Below are 20,515 nucleotides of genomic sequence, written 5' to 3'. Positions count from 1 at the left end.
CCGCCTTCCCCCGCATGCCTAAACCAGTCACGGTGAAGCCCGGGAATCTGCTAGTATCTTTGAACTAACATGCACCGGCACTCCGGTAGTTGTAGTCTATCTCAAGCGGAATAAACGCTCCTTAACCATCCTACATGGGTCCGTTATAAATCATATCCTACCCCTCCTTATGTGTATAAGCTATTACAACATATAGCTTTATAATTTAGGCTCTTTAGAATACCTACCATATTCAAGGAAAACTGGACTGCAAAGGCCGAAGAAGAAGAATGAGAGAGGAGCGTCTAATCCAGAATGAAGCGATTGACCTGCCTCTCGATGGCTTATAGGACTAGGAAAACACACGAGAGAGGAAATGCCATGAAAGGCGCCCTACATGGCTGTTCGAGGGGAAAAGGGACCCTCACTCGAACACACTGCGCAGTTGCTAATATTTGTCTTGGTTTCTCTTCCATGTGAATAGATTTCTTTCACTAGCATCGGTTCGGGTAGTTTTACCCTTAGACTCATCTGTCTCCATTCGGAGAAATAGGAACATATTTTCTTCCAAAAAGGATGGCCAAGTCAGATGGAAATGGGTCGAACCAATTACGTCCTAGTAAATGTGTCATTTGTATTGCAGACAAGTAAAACTTGGCGTAAAAAACATTAGGAAACAAGAATAGCCTAACATGTAGTGAAGCATCACAGGCGTATTACCGTGTAAATACATTTATGATTGTGCATTGTGTGGGCCATCTTACATCCATTGTTTTCTCTTTTCATCAGTGTGATTATTGAATGTTTTAGAAATGTATTTGAAAAGGAATGACAACTTTAATATGGATACATAACTAACATTCCGGCATCATGTTTAGTACTAATTTGGTGAATACATTTTATTGACAACCTGGAAATAATTTAATTTGGATCCTGATAATAAAATGGACAAATTCTCTGTAAATGTGCGCTTATTTTTACCATTCGTGAAACTTAGTCGATAATTATCGTAGTTCAAGTATACGACCATTAAAATCATAAGTAATTGCTTTATAATTACACAACATGAATGCATTTTTGCTTCCCTTTGGAACGAAGGTGGACAGGTAGGTCAAACGCAATGCTTAAATACAGTCCAGGCTCGAGATTAAAAAGAAAGAAAGAAAGAAAGCAACGGAAAGAAGGGAACGACAAGTAGGATAATGTAACTCGCAAAATGCGATAGACCGTCTCAAAGCACCGAACCGCGCAATCTGGGGATTTCTTCATTCTGCAAAGAAAATATGGAAACTTCGAAATGGTGTCTTGACAGGTGTTAGGCTACATGTCAGCCTGGAAGGAGGGACTCTTCTCAAGCCCAAGGAACAGTGGCCGAGACTATTTGGAGAAAAGAGACAGCCATAAAAGCATAACACCCTGACTTGGCTTCTCCAGAATGCGTACTCATCTGACCTAAATTCGCAAGCTACCGTAGAAGAGGCATCAGCAAGTAAATTTATTTAATTAATAATTCTGGGTGTATTTAAAAAGAAAAAAAAAATGTTGCGTTTTATTTCCGAACATTAAAGTTTCATGATTGGTTTTCTTATTTCCATAAAATTATTTGGATGTAAGAACAGAAATAAAGTGATTATAGTTGTTGAGTAAATAATTTAAGAGAATACAGACCCTCTATCTCTTCCAACGTGTGTGTGTGTGTGTGTGTGTGTGTGTGAGAGAGTGAGAGAGAGAGAGAGAGAGAGAGAGAGAGAGAGAGAGAGAAATTTCATTACTTAAAGTTTAGGTTTTAATATGTCATTTTAAAACTGTCTGAGGGTTTGTACAAAACAGCATCCGAACAATTTTCCGAATTTTTACTCTTTCTCTTTTGGAAAAAGAAGAGGCGTCGTTGTGGGGGGCCGCAGGTATGTCGTTAAAGGGTCGTGGAGGGTAATTGGCCGTATGTATTGTTAACGAGCAGTTATCGCGTCTGGAGACAGCCCAGAAAGGAGCGCGGATGTGTGTGCGGTGGGTGTTGGCGGCGTGGATGGGGATGGCGGGCAAGGGTGGGCAGGAAGAGCCGCCCTTGGGCTACGTTGCCTTAATGACGACCGCAAGCGGCGTCTCCCGTCGGAACGGTGTGCGGAGGATCGGTGTCCAGGATGGAAGCAGAAGCAGTGACCAATTTCGAGGAGGATCAGTAGGGAAAGCGTCGGAGACAATATCAAGCAGGAGGAGCAGCAGTAGTAGTGGCAGCAGCAGGGGCTACCACCATCCATGCCAACGACCCCCAACGGATGATCATCTCTTCTCTTCCCAGTCGCGCCGCCACAGTCTGACCGAGCGGTCGCCACAATCGCTCGCTTCGCTCGGCCTCGTTCACGCGTTTTCTCCTTCTTCTTCGGGTGGTCACTTCTTAAAGGGTTAAAACAACGCCTCGTCCATTTCCTCTTCTTACGCCATTGACCGGTTCTTCACATTATCCTCTCGAAGGAGTGTCACGCCCCCCTGGTCCTACTACTGTTGTCTTCGTTCAACTGGTAAGTTTAGCTTGTCTGTCCGAAACTTTTTTTTTTTCCCCGCTGCCATTCTTTTAGTGCCAGACAGGGCGGGTGTTTACAATGCCCATCCCCTGTGTGTAGGTGTGCGCGGGGGTGGTGCCAGGCAACGTGGGTTCATGGGCAAGGATGTAGGCATTCGTGTGTATGTATGCCAGCCCTTGGGTATGATGGGAAGAGAGGGTTGGATATGAATTCTGGTTCACTTGGGGGAATTAAGGACTGCGTCAGTGACGAACCAGGAGCATGGGTTGCGTACAAGTGCGCCGTCACCAGTGACCTGTTGGTTGTGCTCTTATAAACCAGATGACGGTGGCGTGGCTCCAAGTGCTTATTAGATAATCATGACAACTTTCAAAGTTTTTATTTTTTAGTTAGTTGGCAGTTTGGCTTTCATAGCGGTTGGAGTTGGCAATGCTGAATTGCATCTCGCAGTATGTCAATGACATTATAAATCAGCGGTCTTCGCTGTTGACATTCGGTAGTATTTGCTCTCCGATTTGAGACATCTTTGTTCCATGCCAAATGGATGAATCACAACATAGGTTTTCATCTAAAGGAGTAAACGGTATAAAGGGCATTGTTTACTTTGCTAATAAAACAAAGAGGGGCCCTAGTTAGTAGGCCTATGTTTTTACGTATCCCACTTAGTGTTTGGCTCACGTTGAATGAAGGTTCTGAACGTTAAACAATCCGATTTTTACAGAACAGGTAGCCTGGCTGGTAATTACTATACACTGTTTTTTTCCATCTGTCCACCCGCCTGTGGTGCTCGCGCATGGTAACACTGCGTCCCGGGCTTTCAATAGTTTTGCTATGTGTAAGTTTTAGGTAAATAAAAGGATATCTGGGTGTACATTTGCAACTGAAAAGAGAGTTAATAATTTACTGTATGCGAATTACATCGTTAATATTCGAAATAGGATATTGTTATTATTGTTGAATGTAAGCTGAATGTAACTAGTATAGTTTGCCTTAATATTTTTGTATTTTTGTAGTTCGTTAACATTTTCTCTTTCAAATCACGTTGCAGATTGAAAGTGTTGGCGGTTCTACTATATATAATATATTATATTATATATATATATATATATATATATATATATATATATATAGTACGTATATATACACATATACATATAATATACATATACACACACACATATAATATATTATATATACATACATATATATCATATATACATATATTATACATACACATATCATACATATATATACATATATATATATATATACTATATGATATATATATTATAATATTCTATATATATATATATATATTATATATATATATATATATATTATATATATATATATATATATATATATATATATATTTTAATATATATGCACGTTAGTACTCACTTATTTATATCCATTAGTGTAAAGTTTCGAAAAGTATTGTAATTTATGAATATGCATTGTAAACAGGGTAGTTGGTGTGTCATTATTAATTTTAAATTAGCACGTGGTGTGCAACCAACATGCGGCTGTATGTGTTGCACATTTTTTTTGTAGGGTTTATTGCAACAGCTGTTCTATAAGTTATGTTTTAATACTGATTTGTGAATGTGCATGGCTTTGAATTCATTTCGTTTCTGCAAAGTACAACACCTTCATTTCGATGATAGGTGACTCGGGCTAATATTTGAAATGTATATATGGTACACACACAAACACATGCACACATTTTTACGTGTACACTTTTACACTCGCTAATCTATACATACATAATTGCATACGGACACAGCACGCACGTACTACACATGCAAATCTATATGTACAAATGCTTTTCCCAGCATTTGCTGACACTAAGGTTTATTGAAATATTTTAAATGTTAAAAGTATTTTAATTTTTTTATTTACCAAATAACGTTTAAATTTGGATGTGAACTTTTCCGAACCGTTTTCAGAATTTCAGTCGTCGTGGGTGTGGTGTTGCGGGGTAGGTTATTCCGGGGTGAGGGTGAGGGAGGATGATGAAGTTAGCTACTCTCTCTCTCTCTCTCTCTCTCTCTCTCTCTCTCTCTCTCTCTCTCTCTCTCTCTCTCTCTCTCTCTCTCTCTCTCTCTCAGTCGTGTAAATCTTTCTAAAGTCAACTTAAGCCCAACTTAACACATGGAAATTTATCGCATGAGAGGAAAAACAGCACGTGTGGCGCTTGTTGAGAAAAGGTAGGCCTAATTTAGCTGGAGTCAAGACAAGTTTTTATCCGTTAGCAAGCATAGCATGAAATTGCTAGCACAAATAGATATACGACATAACCCAACGAAACCTAACCTAACCCAAACCACCCCATCGTAACCTAACCCACCCCACCCAACCTAACCCAACCCAACCTAATCTAACCTAGCTAATCCCAACCGGCCCCCCCCAACCCACCCCCACCCACCCTATCTAACCCAACACAACCCAACAACCCCTCCCAACCTAACCTAACCCTTAACTAACCTGCATTGTTCACATGAGTGTTGGGAATCGTTACCCTTGCGTAGACCGATGCGAGCAGACTTACCCAAATCAAGTTCTCTCACTGTAATTAAAAAAAGTATATTAAAGAATTTCCCTTCTTAGGTGACTAGCAAATTGCTTGTTGAACAGAAGAGGACTGATAGACCCAGGAAACGGATGAGGCGGCTGAATTATGCCTTGCAGAACGAGCCTGAAAGACTTGAACACGGTGGTGTTAATCGACGAGAGATTAGTGATATTACTGCAAAAACAAGAAAGCTGCATTAAATAGTCGACAGAATATCTGTAGTTTGACTCTTAACCAAGAAGAAATACGAGTAGAGCCTCTGCGACATGGGAATAATCATATATAGATGGACCACTTCCGCACTAGGAAGTCAGAAGGGACTGTTTACAGAAGAACGGATTGCACCAGGGAAAATGGGTCTGGTCTTGATATGGCCTCCGTTTAAAACTAGTTGCCATTTCACTGTGCGGCATGTCAAACATTTCCAGTGTTCTCTGGTTTCCAGGGACGTTCTTAGAACGTCAGTAAATGGAGTATATCAATGATATAATGAATAATTTTTTCCTTATATGTTTATTCATTTTCATGGAATACAATAATTGTATTCCGAAGAGCCCAGTATAGGCACTAAACGTTTATTGTGTCATGTCATTTTATATACAGTATCTATATATACATGCATCTAATTATATATATAAATGAGTTCATGTTATCATCTCGGTGTTTACCTTACAGTATTTGTGTCGTATGTATGTTCTGTATTTTACTACGCCATTCTTGAACATTTCTTGCATATAATTAAGGAATTTTGAGGTTATGATTTTATTTAATTTCATCCGCAGTCTGAAGTACCCATTACACGGTCATACCATCGTAAACGACCACCGTAAACGGAAGTAATTGTGAGGATGGTTTGGTAACGTCCTGCCAAAAGCGGGCGAAGTCTGTTGATCTGACGATGTATGTGTGAAGACCTGCCATTACTGCCAAGGCCAGGTTCTGGTTTCCAACTTACTCAAAGTATCACGAAGTATATGGGATTATTTGGCAATACACTTCAGTAGCTCAGCAACTCCTTTATTGGGGCCTAGTCTCGTGTGCAGCCATGCTCAGCAGCTCAGAGGTGATGTTACAGGGTTGCATAGGAATTCGTTCAAAATTCATTGGCAACTAAAATTTTGCATGTTTCTCTTTTATTTCAATGCGAAAAACACGATTATTTTACAAAATATGTCCAGCATATGTTTTACGAGATGAAAATCTGTTATATATGTTAAAACTAAGAAAATTTTATGTATAGACAAAATTCGGAAATTCTGTCACTTAACATTTCCTAAGCTTTCGTTCATCCAGCCAAGAGGCGTTCGACGAAAGATGCCTTCATCAAGATTAGTTCAATTAGCTAAAATAATAAGAAAATTCATAAGTTTTCATAATTGATAATATTGGCTTGAATTGCAACCATAATATTTTAAACTTCAATTTGATTCATTTTTACGATTCAATGATTTAAAAGGCGATAATGGTATAAATACGAAATTATTACTGTAGCTAAAGCATCCACCGGGCACCGACATCAACGGGTGGGCGGGGCCTGTATGACACAACAATTGGGGTGACGGCAGCATGTACCAGTTGGAACATATGGTAGGTCTACGGTGTGTAAATTTAGACATGATCTTTGGGAATAAATTCTTGTTATAGGAATATTTGACTTGTGGGAGGAAAGCATATGAAGTTATCTACATATTCTCGCACTAAAGGTTTCCCTGAATCAGGTATGTAAAAAAATCAAGCAGGACTAAAAGTCTATTCTTTGATATAGTTTTAAAAAATCTGTTGCATAGCCCTTAACTTTAATACTAATAACTTTAAATCAACAACTACATTTTGGATATCATTTAATTGCTCATTTTTAATCAAAGAACTGGTAGTGTCTAAAAATAATTCCTTTAGTGAACCAAACTGCATCTCGAAAGCCGTAGATTTTTTAAAAATTATTATTAGGCCGATACCTCATTAGTGCAACTCGTGGGCAATTTGAACATAGCCTATTACTCCAAATTTCCAAGAATTTATTTGTAATTCATATTTCTGTCTAGAAAGTTTTGGTGTGACTGTTGAGCGTTTTAGGTCTATTGTTTTATGCCGTAGAGGTAATTACGATGACGTCTAGTAGCAAGTTGTACGAGTTGGCTTTGGCAGCACTGCCAACCTTGCCACATTGCTTTGAAAGCAGTGTAAAAGAAGTACGAGTATATATTAAAATCGTTTCACGTGAAGTAAATTGCGAATGATACCAGGAAATAAAAGATATTAATCCATAGGTAAAATAATGATAGTTGTGAATTCCCATACATGTCGTCGGAATAAAAAAAAAAAAAAGTTTAATTACTTGGCAACCGCACACATTTTCTGTTGCATCTAAGGTTTTGTACGATACAAAAAGAATCATGTCGCATGACTTTTCAGCTTAATTGACACGGTGGTTCCACCAATCAAATAGTAAAGAATTTTGGAGGCAGTTCCCTGAATTATACGAAGAACACCCATGCCCTTGGAAAGTTAGTCCAAAGACTATAGTGACAAAGGAAACGAGTTTTGTATACAAGATACCATTTGAAAAGTTGATTGAATGACAAGGAGCAGTCGGCCACAAAAGATAATAGAAAAAATATAACTCCAGGACAACTTCCCACAAAGAACTGAAAAAAGTCGAAGCATCAGAGAAATCAGAACCTACCACTGAGGATAGTTATACTCCCACGTCATGAGATGATGTATATGGGGCCAGGAACTTTCTAGGCTTTCTTGCTCCAGCTTAGGCCTAGATGAGGTTAGTTGGACTGATCCTCACACTAAATTACTGTCCTTTTTTTTTTTTTTTTATAGTGACAAAAGAGAAGAAGCATTATGCATACGAGACTGCTTGAAAAGTTTATTCAAGGAGGCTGCTGGGTGGGCCGCAAAAGAGAGTGGCAAAAAGGTAACGTCAGGACAACTTGCCACAAAGAACTGAAAAAATATTGAAGCATCAGAGAAAGCATGAGTTACCGCTGAGGATAGTTTTTCTCCCATGTTCTACTACTACACGTTCATGAACTGAGAAGGATTTCCTGCTTCAACAGACCTAGATGAGGTTAGTTAACTTTTATCCCTGCACTTTTTTTATATTATATAATTTGAAGTTATATTTTGAGTTTAAAGGACATGTCCAACCTGTATTACAGTAAGACTGATAGGCCTAAGCATAATACTTTCAGTAGCAAGAATACACCGTCTACTGCTTCGGAAAAAATACATATAGTAGGTTATATACATATGCGATTAGAATGCCTCCCCCCTGAAAAATAGTCGGGTTACTAACCATGGATGTTCTTAAGGAAGCGTTTCAACGGAGCTGCCCGACAGAATTGACGCAGGTGCTTCGCAAGGATGACCGAAGCCGTTGGCGTTTTGACACCTTTCGTCACAGGACCAGTGCATTAATCTCCATTTCTAATCCTGGTGATAGTTTTCATCCCCCGCCTGTATATCTATATTAAAATTTTCATCACCCACTTATTTTTCACTTGGCTAGTGACGTGAGCTGAAGTTGTTTCAGGGGAAATAAAAAGGTTTTTCTCAATTTTATTTTTATTTTCATACTCATTTTATCGAGTGTTGATAGATTACAGTAATTGGATATTATATATTCATATCCAAATATAATGCGGCTCATTGGAAGCATGCAACGTAAAAGCACCATACAAACAAAACAAACAAACAAACATTGGAAGCACGAGGAGATGGGCTGTCCCGAGCACTTATGCATATCCAATAATACTGCCTCAGTAAGGCGATAACGCCGTTAGTGCTATTCACGGCGTGCCCTGTGGGCACTACTGAAGGTTCTTGGCAGTATCCCTTCGGCCCCTTTTCCTGTACTTTCGTTCACAGTCTTTCTCATCCATCTTACTCTCCACCCTCCCCTAATAACTGTTTCATATTGCAAGTGCGAGGTTTTCCTCCCGTTACTCATTGGACGAGTGAATTACATGCTCGCCTACCGATTTGGTAGCCTGAGTTCGCTCCCCGCTCTACCAACGCGGAATCTGAAGAATTTATTTCTGGTGATTAGAAATTCATTTCTCTATATAATGTTGTTCGGATCCCACAATAAGTTGTAGGTCCCGTTCCTAAGTAACCAATTGGTTCCTAGCCTCGTAAGAAATATCTAATCCTTCGGGCCAGCCCTAGGAGAACTGTTCATCAGCTCAGTGGTCTGGTCCAACTAAGATATACTCAACTTTTTTCTTCCCTTTACAATTTTAATACCTTTGTACTAGCAGTTTCATTTTCAGCGATAAATGACCTCACAGGTCCTAGTGCTTGGGCCTAGGCCTAAGTTTCATATTCATCCTCGACACGAAACTGAAAACATTCAAGTTGTACATATAATGCATATATATACACATACATACAACGCCTAGTAATCTCTTTGGACACAAAACAAGTAATTGTATAAAATAATTGCACATGAAGGCAGGTACGAAGAAAAACGAACTACCGTTCAGTCTGCTTCGTCCTCCGCCGAACTTTGACGAAGGTAAGAAGTCCCCCAAAACCGCCAACCAACCCATCCCACATATGCACCAACCCTTCCCCTACGCAACCGCGCCGTCCCCCTCCCGAAAGATTGGTAGTTCAAAAGAAACTCAGGAGACGACACTTCAGATGTATAGAATTAGATGAAATGTGGTTCAGCCATAAGAAAGGCCTGAGAACATCAACAACAGGTGTTATTGTAATGTAAACAAAACCAAAGAGTATCTGTTAGTGAATGAACAAATAGTAGGGAATAAATACACGTAGGATTTCACAATCAAGGTAAGTTCGACCAACTTATAACGTCCTCCACAGGTATAGGACGAGGGCAACTCATTAGTGTGTATAACTATACGTATGTTTTAGGTATATGAAGGTATGCGTGTCTGTTCAGAAGATAAACACTATTTATGAGGATTCATCTTCTGGTCTTTTGTGTCTGTCTGTGGCATCCTGTGTGTATTCACTTCCCGATTCTCTTGTTCATTTGCTTCGTTTTTATTTGGGCAGAGACTCGGGGTTTTGTTTACATTACAATAACGCCTGTTGTTGACAGAATGTCCTCAGGCCTTTCTTATGGCTGAACCACATGTCATCTTATTCTCACGAATTTCTTTTGAACTCGTCATCTTTCGCCTATAGGCTACTCTTTAGGTATATATATATATATATATATATATATATATATATATAAATGTATATATATCTTCATATATAATATATGTTATATATATAAATATGTATATGTACATAATTGTATAAATAATACACAATTTATACATATAAATCTATATATATATATATATGTATGCGTATGTACGTGTGTGAATTAGAGCTGAAAGTTAGTTCTTTCAATGAAAGAACTTGTAATTTATCACGCGATCATTCTAGTCTGAGCAATTGATTTATAGTCTCACGCAAAGAATTTGGCTTCATGAATTTTTAGCTCAGTGCGTGGATTGTTTGTGTCAATAATTGATTGGAAGAACTTTCTACTGTAGTGTATCGTTGTGGTTTCCTTTTTAATGTTACCCTATTTTCCACTTGGTGAATATTATTGTATATACTTACGGTTTTCGGTAAATATTGCAGTCTTCAAAATTTGTCTTATCAGTGATATGAGATACCTTGACTTGAGTTTGAAGTGTCATCTTTTTTTCCCCACATCAAGATGCCAAAGTTTTTTGTACATAATATTCTTGCTGTATGTTTCGGGAACTTTGTAGAATTTGTAGATTACGTTATTGGTGTTAATAAAATGTGATCTAACGCTCTTGTGAGTTGGTTTATAAAGCATTTATTTTTAAACCATTCCCCAAATGAAAGGCTATTGGCTATGCATTACAGAAAATGGAAGCATATTAATACGTGATGTTAAGGGACACTTGATTTTTTCTTCTTATTCACACGAAAAGACAATATATTTATATATAATATATATATATATATATATATATATATATATATATATATATATATTTATATATATATATATATATATATATATATATATTGTATTGTAGGAAGCCCACTAAAATTTGGAAAAAGTTGAAATTAGTGGGCTTCCTTCCTACAACATATTATATATATATATATATATATATATTATATATATATATATATATATATATATATATATATAATCTCCGTATGATCTTATATATGTAATTATTTATACATACATACATATATATATATATATATATATATATATATATATATATATATATATAAAATATATATGTGTGTGTGTGTGTATCTATATATATTTATGTTTATATATTATAATATAGTATATGTTATATATAGTTTATGTATTATATATATAATATATATCTATATATATATATATATATATATATATATATATATATATATATATATATATATATATATATATATATATATATATATGTATGTAGTATCATGTTATATACAATTATGTAGGTATATATTATATATAGATATATATAATATATATATATATTATACATATTTATACGTATATATATATATATATATATATATATATATATATATATATATATATATACATATGTTTATATGGTAGATCTAGGGTACTTACCCGCGGCGGCCTTGACTATGGCAATGGCGGTTTTTCTATGCAGTTTTACCTACTGAACAAGAATTCTAAGTAATATTCATTCGGACGTCTGTAATTAACGCCCCAGGAGCCAGTACTAAACAGGGCGAAATACATTGGAGGCCCCAATCCCTATAGTGGATGTCGTATCCGCGGTTACGTTCCTTGCCGTCCGTGCGGACTGCTACTGTAGAAATACCTCTTCCTCCTCCAGGGAATGATATCTTGGCCATTTGCGCATCCTACGCCCAGCGATTGCTTGTCTCTTCAACGTCACGCCAACCAATTCTCTGCCTACCTCTGCTGAGTTTACCCTTCACGGTCATATACGCTTTCTTAAACGGAACAACCTAATCCCTGCAAACTACTTGAACAGATCGCCTCATCCTACTTTCCCTGGCATCATCCGATATATATATATATATATATATATATATATATATATATATATATATATATATATTAATAATATGTGTGTGTATTTATGTATATATATATATATATATATATATATATATATATATATATATATATATATATATATATATATAAGCTGGCAGTATTACCTGAAAATATCTGGTAACAATAACCTCATACTTTGTGGTTTCTAAGCTTAAACCACTAAAGCAGTGCCTCTATGCTTAGCCTTCTCATTTACAGAAGTGATAAAAGGCGAGGAATCAGATCTGCACATGCACACGAATGGTATTACAACTCTCGTCACTGCATCCCCTACCCATGATTGCCCCACCTTCCCGCCCCACTTAACCTCTAGGATTTCATCCTGCTACGCCTTTCAAAACATATTGCTGTCAGTTCCCGTTTCAGCGCTGAATGACCTCATAGGTCTCAGCGCTTGGCACTTGGCCTGAATTCTATATTCTAGTGTGACGTTCATCGTTGGACGGGTGGTTTACGTGCTCTCCTACCGATTCGGTAGTCCTGAGTTCGATTTCCCGCTCTGCCAACGTAGAATCGGAGGAATTTGTTTCTGGTGATTAGCAATTCATTTCTCGATTTAATGTGGTTCGGATTCCACAATAAGCTGTAGGTCCCATTGCTTTTATTTCTTGATTTAATGTGGTTTAAGTTGTATGTCCCGTTGCTAGGTAACCAATTGGTTCCTAGCCACGTAAAAATATCTAATTCTTCGGCCAGCCCTAGGAGAGCTGTTAATCAGTTCAGTGGTCTGGTGAAACTAAGATATGAATCTTAACTTATATTCTATCTATTCCTTCCAGCCCCAGCAGCAGTGATTGGACAAATTGAATGCTACTCCCTAATGGTTCTGAGGTTATGCAGACATTATAATCAGACAGTATTGTGAAAAATAAATGACAATAATAGCCTTATTCCTTGGGAGTTTCAAACTATCAGTCAGCGAAGCAAGAGAGGTTTTAAAAGGTGTCACAATGGTTTCAACCCCTTGGTGAACCGTTATCAGTGAGTAGACATTTTGAATTCCCCTCCCACCCTGACCCATAGGCCTCAGGTGATGTACATTAGTGGTCCCCCTTATTCGTGGGGGATGCATACCAGACACCACCACCCCCCCCTTTCCCGCGAATAGCTAGAAACCGCGAATAGTTGAAACCCAAATAAAAATGCTTAAAACAGCCTATTTTATTAGTTAAAACTCAAGAAAAACCCACTAGAAATTTGTGTACCTGGTTTATTAACAGTTTTATCACAAAAAGTGCGTTTTATGATGAGATTGATAAACAAAAACCCAGGAATTTGTGGATATTTCTCATAGACAAATTTCGTGAATAGACGAATTTCCCGTGAATAAATGGGGTTGGGGAGGTGATATGTTCCAGAGAGAAAATCGCGAATGCGTGAATCCGTGAATTCAGAGAATGCTAATACTGGGGCCCTACTGTATAAATAAGTGCAATATTGCCTGAAAATAGATAATAATTGTAATCTTCTTCGGGAATTCAAGCTGTTAACTACTGGAGCAGTAGGCCAATTTTTAGTCCAATCACCTGCAGAAGATTTAAAAGGAGAGGAACCAGATATGTAATTGCATGTGCAAGACATCTCAGTGGGTACCACAGCACCCCAAAATATGATTTTGTCTGCTCCTTGCCATTCTTGGAGTAAGTGAACTTACTTAATTCTTTCCAGGGAGCCTTTGGTGATGTACTGCTGGGAATAAGCACTGTCCTTCTACTCCAGTGACCGATGGTTCAAACTCAAAGGGAGATTCTTGTCCTTAGCATCTATTTTCAGGCAACAGTGCGTACTTATATCGTGGGCATTTCCATTGGCCGATAGGAAGAGTTCGCGGGTTCGATTCTCGGCCATTCCATTGAGGAGTGAGAGATGTGTATTTTTGGTGACAGAAGTTTACTCTCGACGTGGTTCGGAAGTCACGTAAAGCCGTTGGTCCCGTTGCTGAATAACCACTGGTTCCATGCAACATAAAAGCACCATACAAACAAACAAACGATAGGAAGAGTTAAATGAGCCCATTCACTGCTGGTAGGGCTGGAAGAGTGTGAAATCATAGTTGTGTGTGCAATGGTGCCCACTGTGGTACATTGCATATGTAGTTGCATGTCTGGTTCCACTCATATTATTCCCTCTGTTAGTGAGTGGACCATGTGTTGACATATTGATTCAGTGGTTAGTATTTCGAAAACCCAAGGGAAGGGGTTGTTATTGTTAGCATCCAGTAACAGACAGTACTGCCTTTCCATAATGTGTACATAACCTTAGGTCCTCTAGGAGAAGGATTAAAAACCTTAGGTCCTCTGGGGGGAGGATTAAATGGAACTACTCACGGCAGAATGAGGGTGACATCTTAGTTAAAGGTGCAGTGGCAACTGCTATGATATCTCCTTCTCTGTCCTCTCTTCCTTCAGTGGTCGACTATTCTAATTCCCAAAAGGAAAGGTTATCATTAGCATCTGTGTTCAGGCAATACTGCACTTATAAAACGTACTGAACCTCAGGCTCATTTGAGTGGTCTTTGGGGTTGAAAGTATACTCGGTATTGATGGGGCAGGATGGGGATGAAATTATATGGCTAGGGGTGCAATGGTACCCGCTGAGGTACATTTATATGCTGGTGCATATCTGGTTCTTTTCCTTTTATTTAATTTTTAATTAAGTATATTTCGAATTGGCTTAGTGCTTCAGCTGACTGTTTAAATCCCCGAGGCAGATGTTCAACACTGTCATATATACATATACACATGCGGGTCAAGAAACTAATTCTTGGTTCTTGAAAGGTTTTAAGTTTTTCATTACCACGTCTCCGTTTTCTTAATATCTGTTGGTTCCAGGAGGTTCAGTACTTTTGCGAGAAAGAAGATATAAGACAGAATTGGGAATAATGTCAGAATTGGGAATAGTGTCGGCGTTATGGACATTGTGCCTGAGAGTTGCAAAGCTATATAGTTAAGTGTAGTGATGTGAAATTTTAGCAAATCTAAACCAGTGGTGGTTATTGGGAGCCGATTCACCACGTAAGGTAAGATTACCAATAAAATGCCGACATGGGGAAAAATTTAACTATAAAAGAAAATTATATAAAACAAGAGCTTGGGTACCTTGCATGAAAAGGCAAAACCTCACGAAAACCTTTTTCTTTTTACAGAGGTTACCTTAGGTGGTCCAGGTTGAATATTCTACTAAATTAACCGAGAAAAATTGGAAATGATATTGAGAAATAAGCTTTGATCTTGGGAACGTGGATGTATTATTAATTAATGCAAGTTAGAGGATTAATAAATAGAGAGGAAATGACCTGAAAACGTCCTAGTATTGTACTTAGAAAATAACTCTGTCAACGCATGCATAACTCGTCGAAAGGTCGCTCTGCTAGACGAAGAATTCTCACTGGTAAATTCGACTTGGGCATCACTTGCTCGTTCATACACTTCCGTAGAAAGTTAATTCGGAGTTTTAGTTTGTGAGCGATGATAAGAGCATTACAGAAGGATGTCATGAATAGAACAAGGCTCGGAAAATTCACAGAAAAGCCGTAGATGCACGTGACTTCATTAAATAAGCGAATACCACAGGAAAATGATAGTCAGAAATCCAAGCGCTTTCGTCTTTACTAAGACATTGTCAAGGAGCGAATGAAATACCATTGGAGAGAAAGGTCTCAGGTACACAAGATCAAGAATAGCAGATGATTAATTGTCAAAAGGGTAAAAATTAAAAAAGATAATCCAGGATTATCGGATATCACACGGTCACAAACCTAAAGAGATTTGACCCTAACCGAAATTACAAAGTAACTTTACAGTCCAAAACATGTAAAAACTGAATATATTAATATTGTTGCTTATATTTATCTACAACTTATTTCATTATGAAAGCATCAAGTTTAAATAAACCAAGACTTAAATTTAGAATATTTCTATTATTTGACTTGATGAAGCAAGATTCAATGATATTCCTTTTAACTGTGTCATTACATGGGATTAAGGCTCTTGCTTGATTCCAGTTAATAGGATGATCTAAATCTCTCATATGTAAAGACGAAAGTGCTTTTATTTCTGACTATCATTTTCCTGTGGTATTCGCTTATTTAATGAAGTCACGTGCATCTACTGTGATTTTTTAAGCATAATGGAAACCAACCGCAACTTCTACGCCTTTTCTGTGAATTTTCCGAGCCTTGTTCTATTCGTGACATCCTTCTGTAATGCTCTTATCATCGCTCACAAACTGAAACTCCGACTTAACTTTCTACGGAAGTGTATGAACGAGCAAGTGATGCCCTAATCGATTTTACCAGTGAGAATTCTTCGTCTAGCAGAGCGACCTTTCGACAAGTTTCAATGCATCATACTTCAGAAACACATCGACATCACAAAAGTGGAAGTGGATGATGCATTTCGTACACTTAGAAGCAGACGGCATGGCTTTAATCAGACGGTTCCTGTCGATTGGAAGAATCGGATGTTGGATTATTGCTACCGAAAATTGAGAAAGTGCTGCAACCATCTTGAAAGGAAGCTTCAAGTCACGCTGAAGAATCTTATTGCTGAAAGCGACTGGACTAAGCATGCCAACGTGGACTTCATGATTAATTTATCAGACAAACCAGTGGATAGTGCTACGACAGCAGCTTTGGGATATGGATTAAGCTTTGGTGTATTTGATGGTAACCTGGACTGTGCCGACATTTCAAAATTTGTTTGTTATTTGGAAAAATTTATTCAAAACCTATGCCCTGATGATATCAATATTTGTAAAGGTATTGTGTATGGTGCTATGAGTAAACCTTCTCACCCTAATGTACTCGTGAGATTTCTCCAGGCTTTTAAGAAAATTAAAGAAGACGAAACCGTGAAAGAGACAAAAGCAGATAAATCTAATGCAGTGGTAATAATGAATAAAAGTGACTATGTAAGTAAAATAATGACATTGCTAAATGATACTGATACTTATACGAAACTGAGGTCTGATCCTACACAGACTGTGAACTCCCATTTTAATAAACAAATTAAATCCATTTTGAAGGGCTTGGCCTATTTAATTAAACAGTTTTCACCACAATGCGCCTCCCTACCTTATATGTATGGTTTAGTCAAGACACATAGAATCAATAACCCTACCAGACCAATCATTAGTTCAATGGGCTCAGTTACGTATAATTTATCAAACAATGTTGATTTTATAAACAAATTGAATAGTTTAAATTTGAATTTTGATTTTAATATGGTTAGTTTTGATGTTGTCTCTTTATTTACAAAAGTGCCTGTAGATGATTTACTTGAATATTTGGAGGATGAATTAGAACGTCATAACATTCCCTTACCTGTAGCAAACCTCATTAGTCTCATAAGGTTATGTATCAAAGATAGTAAATTTTGTTTTAATGGGGAATTTTTTGTACAAAAGTTTGGCATGGCTATGGGTAATCCCTTATCTCCTGTCCTTAGCAATATTTACATGGAATTTTTTTAGACAAAACTCTTACCAAGAATTTTGCTCCAAAAAGTTATATGGTTTAGGTATGTGGATGATATTTTCTGTATTTGGCCAGTTCACGAAAATCTCCAGGAATTCCTTAATAATCTCAATAATTTAGTCCCTTCTATAAAATTTACTGTAGAGGAAGAAAGAAATTGTAATTTGAATTTTCTTGATGTAACTGTCCATAGAAATGATAGAAAATTCACCTTTTCAGTCTTTCGGAAATCAACTAACAATGCCTCTTTTGTACATTACTACTCCAATCACTATCAAAATGCTAAATTCTCTGTTTTTTCTGGGATGTTCCTAAGGGCTTTACGTGTCTGTAGCCCGCAGTTTATTGACGCTGAAATTAAAACTATTTATGATATTCCATTGAAACTTAAATACCCAAGGACTTTTGTAGATGTGGCATGGAAAAGAGCTAGAAAAACATTTTATTCAACTAATGACATGCTTGAATTTAGTAAGCATAACATTATAAAATTACCCTATGATGAAAGGTTTTTAGATATTCCTAGAATTTTAAAGCTTTTTAACATAAATGTTGTTTTCAGTAATATTAATGTTAAGAGTTTAGTAATCAAAAATTCTCCTAAAGATCTTCCAGGCTGCATATATGAAATTCCTTGCAAAAAGTGTGATAAAGTCTATTGCGGACAGACCGGTAAATCTCTTTCACAACGTCTCAAACAGCACCAATATTCTGTGAGAACTGGGCAAATATCGAATGCATTATTCGTACATATGAGAGATTTAGATCATCCTATTAACTGGAGTCAAGCAAGAGCCTTAATCCCATGTAATGACACAGTTAAAAGGAATATCATTGAATCTTGCTTCATCAAGTCAAATAATAGAAATATTCTAAATTTAAGTCTTGGTTTATTTAAACTTGATGCTTTCATAATGAAAAAAGTTGTAGATAAATATAAGCAACAAAATTAATATATTCAGTGTTTACATGTTTTGGACTGTAAAGATACTTTGTAATTTCGGTTAAGGTCAAATCTGTTTAGGTTTGTGACCGTGTGATATCCGATTATCTCTTAATTTTTACCCTTTTGACAATTAACCATCTGCTATTCTTGATCTTGTTATGTACCTAAGACCTTTCTCTCCAATGGTATTTCATTCGCTCCTTGACAATGTCTTAGTAAAGACGAAAGCACTTGGATTTCTGACTATCATTTTCCTGTGGTATTCGCTTATTTAATGAAGTCACGTGCATCTACCGTGATTTTTTTTTGTAAGTCATATATATATATATATAATATATATATATATTATATATATATATATATATATATTATATATATATATATAGATATATATATATATATATATATATATATATATATCTATATGAATATGTTATATGAATGTATATGTATATATATATATTATGATATATATATATATATATATATATATATATATATATATATATATATATATTATTATCATATATGTGTACTTATATACACATATACATAGAAACATACATATTTGAAGTCATTATAATTTTTATGTCTACAGCATAAGAACTGATTTTGACGGCCTATCTCTTAAGTGTAAGATAGAAGAGCAATTAATCAGGTTGATCTTGTAAAGTGCCCCATTTTATACTGAATTCTGTATCTCCTGACAATTTGGATAGGTCCATTTTAGCAAGGAGGTGTTTTTCCTAAGTATCAGTCTCTTGCGAATATCCTATTTTCTAATCGTTTTCAGATTATCACTCATTTTGACGATGCCGGTGACATTTTAATTGCCATTTGTTGTTATATTTTTGGGGTTTCATTTGTGATAAAGGTAGGAAAGAGGATTCAATGCCAACAGTTTAATTTCCTTGTAGCATCGAGAAACGACGCTTTTAATGATTCAGTTGCGATATCCTAGGGCATATTTTTATAACAACCTAGTTCGTGGTTCTTATACCTAATTTGTTAAAAGATCAAAAGAAATAGGTGCCATTGAAGGAAACGGTTTTCTTTTTATAATGTAAGTTGTCAAAGAATGTTTAGGTTTGAAGTGGTAGATATCTCTTCTTCTGACCTAAATTCCTTAAAATCATCCTGTGCCTCAGTGGCGTGATCGGTATGGTCTTGGCCTGTCACCTCGGTGGTCGCAAGTTCGATTCTCGGGCATTCCACTCAGGGGTTAGAGACATGTATTTCTGGTGATAGAAGTTCACTCTCGACGTGATCTGAAGTTACTTAAAGCCGTTGGTCCCGTTGCTGAATAACCACTGGTTCTATGTAACGTAAAAACACCATACAAACAAACATAAAATTATCAGGTAATTATGAGGTAGAAAACGAAGGAATTAATATTGCAATAAAACAGACTATATTAATGCTTGAGTCTCTCTCTCTCTCTCTCTCTCTCTCTCTCTCTAAAATAATATTGATGCGGGTCAATTCTAAAAGCACAATGTGGAATATCACAGATGTAATTGTTGATATTTCGTAACATCATCATGCCAAAATAATTTGTTGCTTTGGAGATGTGTCAGTAATGTGGCTGAGGTTGAATTCTTAGCGTTCACCTGCATTAAGGTTTAATGGGGATACTGAGGGTCGTATCAGAGAACGTGGAAGACAAAAGTGTAACCTTTGTCATAATGTAAACAACTAAAACGTAAACAAGTGTTTTAATTTATGGTGTATCTGATGTAGTTAATTGCTCGTCGGTATCATCACATCACTGCTTTTATTCTGAGGGTAGCGCCGTCAGTGCACCTTGTGCATGCACTGTAGGCATTACTTGAGGTTCTTTGCAAGCGTTTCTTCCGCCCCCAGCTGCAACCGCTTTCATTCGTTTTAGCCGTACCTCCATTCATATTCTCATTCTTCCATGTTA

The 20,515-nt window shown here is 36.8% G+C and overlaps 1 protein-coding gene across 1 annotated transcript in view; it reads left to right on the top strand.

Moving 5' to 3' along the window:
- The first annotated feature begins 2,075 nt into the window (after nucleotides 1–2,075).
- LOC135196147 (uncharacterized) overlaps nucleotides 2,076–20,515 on the top strand; it is an 805,200-nt gene continuing 786,760 nt past the window's right edge. The window contains 1 exon segment of the mRNA XM_064222701.1: nucleotides 2,076–2,498. The gene's annotated coding sequence lies outside the window, so the exon portion shown is untranslated.

The sequence above is a fragment of the Macrobrachium nipponense genome, chromosome 17 (assembly GCF_015104395.2).
Source record: "Macrobrachium nipponense isolate FS-2020 chromosome 17, ASM1510439v2, whole genome shotgun sequence".
NCBI classification, from domain to species: domain Eukaryota; kingdom Metazoa; phylum Arthropoda; class Malacostraca; order Decapoda; family Palaemonidae; genus Macrobrachium; species Macrobrachium nipponense.
This window is presented reverse-complemented; position numbering and strand designations above follow the sequence as displayed.